The sequence below is a fragment of the Hesperophylax consimilis genome, unplaced genomic scaffold (assembly GCF_061612785.1).
Source record: "Hesperophylax consimilis isolate HC1 unplaced genomic scaffold, BYU_Hcon_1.0 scaffold_380, whole genome shotgun sequence".
NCBI classification, from domain to species: domain Eukaryota; kingdom Metazoa; phylum Arthropoda; class Insecta; order Trichoptera; family Limnephilidae; genus Hesperophylax; species Hesperophylax consimilis.
In genome coordinates this window covers 6,254-12,500 of record NW_028301527.1, presented here as the reverse complement: position 1 = coordinate 12,500, position 6,247 = coordinate 6,254, and the positions used below count along the sequence as shown (strand labels likewise).

Here is a 6,247-nt window from a genome sequence, read left to right as displayed (position 1 = left end):
ACGCGTCCCGTCCGAGAGCGCGCCGCTAACGACGGACACCCGACGCGCGACACCCGCGACGCACTAGACGCCGGGGGCCACGCGAAGGACGCCGCTGCAGCGCGACGGACGCCCGCGAGGGGCGGACGCGATCCTCGTTCTCTACCGTCGCTGCGTAATGTACGCCGCGGCCGTGGACACCGCGGCTCCGCCTCGCAGAGCGAGACGGGTCAACCGCACGGCGCATTCGACCGCGGCGCGACGGGTCGCGGTGTTATACTAAGGGAGAAGTGCACGCGCTCCGGGAGCCTGACGGCGCACCCGCGCACCCACCGCCCCGACCCGAAAGCCGAAGGCGAAGGTTTGCGCGAGGCGCGAGCCCCGACGGAAGACACGATGAATCTCCCCGTTCGCTCGTTTGAGTTCCACAGGTTTACCCCTGAACGGTTTCACGTACTCTTTAACTCTCTCTTCAAAGTTCTTTTCAACTTTCCCTCACGGTACTTGTTCGCTATCGGTCTCGTGGTAGTATTTAGCCTTAGATGGAGTTTACCACCCACTTAGGGCTGCACTCTCAAGCAACCCGACTCTAGGGAGAGAGACCGTCGCGGCCGGCTACCGTCACCACGGGCCTGGCACCCTCTGCGGGTAAGCGGGCCCCGTTCAAGATGAACTTGGACAGGCAGCCGTGACTAATGACCGCGCGTGTATGTATAACTCTCCTCCCGAACGCTACATTTCCCGGCGGCCCGCCGGGGCCGCAGGATTCAGCGCTGGGCTCTTCCCGTTTCGCTCGCCGCTACTCGGGGAATCCTCGTTAGTTTCTTTTCCTCCGCTTACTGATATGCTTAAGTTCGGCGGGTGATCTCTCCTGATTTGAGGTCGACAACAAAAATTTTATAAATTCGAGAAGTACGCAAAGCAAGTGTGCGCGTATTCTCGCCCGTGCAGACTCTGTCAAGCGGGCGCGAAACCGACGAGCGTCCGCGGAGGTGCGCGCGGCCGAGAGCGCGAAGATCGCCCCGGACAGCCGACCGCTCGCGCGGTAGACTGCCCAGTTTTCAGCGTCGTCGCTAGCTCAAGGCTCGCACGCGTTCCTCCGCGTTTGGTATAACGCAAGCGGAAATCGCGCGCATCGAGAGAGCACTTCGTCAAATTTAACCGGACGCCGAGGTCCCGGCGCGCGTCTCCGAGGAGACGACGCGCGCGGGCCCCGGCGACGCCGGCAACGCTCGCTCTGCGCGCCCCCGTCCGAGGACGGGGGCGAGAGAACAGTCTGGTCGCATTGTGTGCGCGACCCTCAAACAGGAGTGGTCCGTCGACAAACTACGTCTTGCTCGGACCGCAATGTGCGTTCGAAATGTCGATGCTCATGTGTCCTGCAGTTCACACTCTGACGCGCATTTAGCTGCGTTCTTCATCGACCCACGAGCCGAGTGATCCGCCGTTCAGGGTAATAATGATAACAAACATAAATAGATACGTTTTAGTTTTCGGTTTTTACAATTTGGTTTGCGTTTTCGAAATGTTTATAATTCCATTCGACAAAAAGATTAATTTTGTACCGCCGCCTTCACGGCGACGGGTAAAATTTCACCGGACGAGCGGATAGAGGACGAAGCCCTCCTCCGCTCGACGCCGGCGGTTCTCGGTTCGCATCGGCGCCCTCGGGCGATCTCCGACGCAGTAATTTAGCATTCGTTCGATTATGGTATATATGTATAATATATGTTTTGTTTCATAATAATATTTCATATCATGGAAAGCGCAAACATTAAACACAGGAAATGATCCTTCCGCAGGTTCACCTACGGAAACCTTGTTACGACTTTTACTTCCTCTAAATGATCAAATTCGGTCAAACTTTCCGACGCGTCGGATGCCCGTGAGAGCTTCCGCGCACCAGTCCGAAGACCTCACCAAATCATCCATCGGTAGTAGCGACGGGCGGTGTGTACAAAGGGCAGGGACGCAATCAACGCGAGCTGGTGACTCGCTTTTACTAGGAATTCCTCGTTCATGGGGGAGAATTGCAAACCCCAATCCCTATCACGAAGGGGTTTCATCGGGTTACCCGGGCCGTTAGGCCAAGGAGGACACGCTGATCCCTTCAGTGTAGCGCGCGTGCGGCCCAGGACATCTAAGGGCATCACAGACCTGCTATTGCTCAATCTCGTGCGGCTATATATACCGCCGGTCCCTCTAAGAAGATTTTCATTGTACGCCGGTAGTGAAGACCGCGAAACGCACGACCCCGACGCGCGAACGCCGAAGCCGCGCGCACACGGACCCTCGTGATACCGGTTGCACGTCTATTTAATAGGCTAGAGTTACGTTCGTTACCGGAATTAACCTGACAAATCGCTCCACCAACTAAGAGCGGCCATGCACCACCACCCACCGAATCGAGAAAGAGCTGTTAATCCGTCAATCCTTCCAGTGTCCGGGCCTGGTGAGTTTTCCCGTGTTGAGTCGAATTAAGCCGCAGGCTCCACTCCTGGTGGTGCCCTTCCGTCAATTCCTTTAAGTTTCAGCTTTGCAACCATACTCCCCCCGGAGCCCGAAAGCTTTGGTTTCCCGGGAGCTGCCCACCGGGTTAAAATTATGAAACTTCGGCGGATCGCTGGCTGGCATCATTTATGGTTAGAACTACAGCGGTATCTAATCGCCTTCGAACCTCTAACTTTCGTTCTTGATTAATGAAAACACCTTTGGCAAATGCTTTCGCTTTAGTCCGTCTTGCGACGATCCAAGAATTTCACCTCTAACGTCTCAATACGAATGCCCCCAGTCGTCCCTATTAATCATTACCTCTGGTATCAGAAAGCCAACAAAACAGAACCGAGGTCCTATTCTATTATTCCATGCGTACAATATTCAGGCAAGTGTTAGCCCGCTTTGAGCACTCTAATTTGTTCAAAGTAAACAGCCGCGACGGCCCGCCTCGGTGCGCGGCCGACCGTGAGGCCGACCGACACACGCCGGCGGTGGACGCACCGGCGAGAAGCCCCGCAGACGTGCCTGTCGTACCGCATTCGGTAGACCGACACCGCAGGACACAATTTCAACTACGAGCTTTTTAACCGCAACAACTTTAGTATATGCTATTGGAGCTGGAATTACCGCGGCTGCTGGCACCAGACTTGCCCTCCAATGGATCCTCATTAAAGGATTTAAAGTGTAATCATTCCGATCACGAGGCCTCGGACGAGTCCCGTATCGTTATTTTTCGTCACTACCTCCCCGTGCCGGGAGTGGGTAATTTGCGCGCCTGCTGCCTTCCGTGGATGTGGTAGCCGTTTCTCAGGCTCCCTCTCCGGAATCGAACCCTGATTCCCCGTTACCCGTGACAACCATGGTAGTCGCATAAACTACCATCGACAGTTGATAAGGCAGACATTTGAAAGATGCGTCGCCGGTGCTAGACCGTGCGATCAGCTCAAAGTTATCTAGAGTCATCTCGAATGGCGACGGACGGGGCGCGAACCCCGCCGCCGATTGGTTTTTGATCTAATAAAAGCATTCCTCCCGTTACCGGTCAGAACCTCGTTTGCATGTATTAGCTCTAGAATTGCCACAGTTATCCAAGTAACCGTGTACGATCTAAGGAACCAAAACTGATATATTGAGCCATTCGCGGTTTCACCTTAATTCGGCTTTTACTGAGACTTGCATGGCTTAGTCTTTGAGACAAGCATATGATTACTGGCAGGATCAACCAGGGAGCTGCACCACCGTCGGAGGGTTTTTAATCCTCCGAACGACAGAGGCCCGCCCTCGCGTAGAGGGCGCGGACAACACGGCGTTAAAGAACACGCGACGGAGTCACCCGCACGAGTCACGCTCATTATGCGTACCGCTATATTCTCCCGCTCGGCGACCGTCGCTAGACGAAAGCTCCGCGGGAAAATTTTTGCTTCAAACGAAGAAAGCGCGCGTAGGACGGCTCCCGCCCGAGAGAGAGACCGCACCCGCGACGACGCTATCGTCCGATTTATAATTCCCATTCGTAAAACGTGTACACCGAAAGCGCACGCCTTTGGCGAGGCAACAGTGAGACGGGGATAAAATCCTCCGCCTTTGCTTTTGAAAATTCTGCTCGCGCGGAACTCCAGAGTCAAAACATGAGCGCGAACGCCGCGCAGAAGCGGGCGTCACGTAGTTTCTCGCAAATAACACCGCCGACACGACCGATAGGCCGCCGCAGTTTGCGAACGCCGTGCATCGAGAGCCCGCCACACTCGGCGGGCACAAAGCTGTGCCGGGTCGCGTTCTCGCTCGGGACGGCGCCGAGCGCGATGCGCCCGCTCCGACCCCTCGAAGGCGCGCAGGCGGCCGGGCCGTCGGGCCTCGGGCGGCTCGCGAAACCGGGCACAAGGCGCTCGGTCTCGGTAAATAAATTTACTCTCGTCACTTACTTTCGTATTCGCATTTTGGAAATTTTAAATTATTTCATTTAATCGATGATACCGACCGACCGTTCCCGGTGAGTTTAAAAAAACTTAATACAGAGGTACGTAGTTATTTCAAATTTACACAATAAGAACATATTTCAAATAAAAATAAAAACTTAACATAGATATAATAATAATAATAATAAATAACTAACATAACTAACTAAATATATAACTAACAGATCGAGCGATTAGTCATAATAGAACCGATATAGTTTTACATGACAAAATTTTTAAAAATAACTTATATCATCGATGTCGCTATTCCGAATTCCTGTAATATTCAAAAATCTGTTAGTGAAAAAATAAGAAAATACACAGATTTAGGAAATGAGAAAAAAAGAATTTGGCATTCTCAGACTATAAAAATATTACCATTCGTTATTTCGGCTACCGGCATTATACCTAGCTCTCTTATTAAAAATTTAGGCGTATTAGATCTATCAAAAAATTTATATATAAAGATGCAAAAGTCGGTCATTTTGAATACATGTAGGATAACAAAAGATTTTTTTAAATGTTTATGTTGAGGGATCTGTAGGATTTATTTATAGGCCCCGTTAGGAGTTCTACCGAGCCGAACCCTCCGATATGAAAATATCTGGAGTCGGTGAATTATTTTCCCATTTGATCTCTGTTGAGTTGACGTGTTGTTCTTGTATTGTTTTGTATTTATTTTACTTTTTTAAATTTAAATTCCATTGACAAAGATCAATTTTTTGCTAATAAGTATTGGCAAAAAATTTTTATTGGCATAAAATTATATTGGCAGAAGATTTTATTGGCATCAAATTTTATTGGCAGAAAATTTTATTGGCCTAAAATTTTATTGGCATAAAATTATATTGGCAGAAAATTTTATTGGCATCAAATTTTATTGGCATCAAATTTTATTGGCAGAAAATTTTATTGGCATAAATTTTAATGGCAAAAATTTTTGTCAATTTATCTATTTGCAAAAATTGTAATCGCACCTAACCTGACCTGACCTAACCTAACCTAACCTAACCTAACCTAACCTAACCTAACCTAACCTAACCTAACCTAACCTAACCTAACCTAACCTAACCTAACCTAACCTAACCTAACCTAACCTAACCTAACCCAACCTAACCTAACCTAACCTAACCAAACCTAACCTAACCTAACCTAACCAAACCTAACTTAACCTAACCTAACCTAACCTAACCTAACCTAACCTAACCTAACCTAACCAAACCTAACCTAACCTAACCTAACCTAACCTAACCTAACCTAACCTAACCTAACCTAACCTAACCTAACCTAACCTAACCTAACCTAACCTACACTAACCCAACCTAACCTAACCTAACCTAACCTAACCTAACCTAACCTAACCTAACCTAACCTAACCTAACCTAACCTAACCTAACCTAACCTAACCTAACCTAACCTAACCTAACCTAACCTAACCTAACCTAACCTAACCTGATACATAAAGTAAATTCACCCGGCACCCACAAGACTAGGCAACATTTTAGAATTGTTATATTATATCATTTATTCTGTTGAGTTAAAAAAAAAAGAAAACTTAATAGACGACATTGAAATTAAATCAAATAAATTCATATTTACACGTACATTTTTTAAAAATATATTCAATTAAAAATTAACATTTTTACCTCTACAAGAGTCCAAAAACACTCGTCTGTGAAGTGTAAAAAAATAATAATAAAATTTTACTTTTAAAACATATGTAAATAGGAGAAAAAAAAAATCATAACAAAACATATAAAGTGAAGAGATTTTTGTATATTTATACATAAGTACATACATACATACATACATACATA

At 48.2% G+C, this 6,247-nt stretch overlaps 3 non-coding genes across 3 annotated transcripts in view; all 3 read right to left on the bottom strand.

Annotated features, from left to right (window-relative positions):
* LOC149408374 (large subunit ribosomal RNA) overlaps positions 1-864 on the bottom strand; it is a 4,064-nt gene extending 3,200 nt beyond the window's left edge. Inside the window, exon 1 of the ribosomal RNA XR_016305638.1 lies at positions 1-864. This exon is cut by the window's left edge and continues 3,200 nt beyond it. This is a non-coding gene — a ribosomal RNA (large subunit ribosomal RNA).
* Positions 865-1,273: 409 nt separating this feature from the next.
* Positions 1,274-1,435, bottom strand: LOC149408373 (5.8S ribosomal RNA). The gene has a single exon (XR_016305636.1). It is a non-coding gene; the product is annotated as a 5.8S ribosomal RNA (ribosomal RNA).
* Positions 1,436-1,764: 329 nt separating this feature from the next.
* On the bottom strand, positions 1,765-3,704 carry LOC149408372 (small subunit ribosomal RNA). Its single transcript, XR_016305637.1, has one exon. It is a non-coding gene; the product is annotated as a small subunit ribosomal RNA (ribosomal RNA).
* Positions 3,705-6,247: the final 2,543 nt, after the last annotated feature.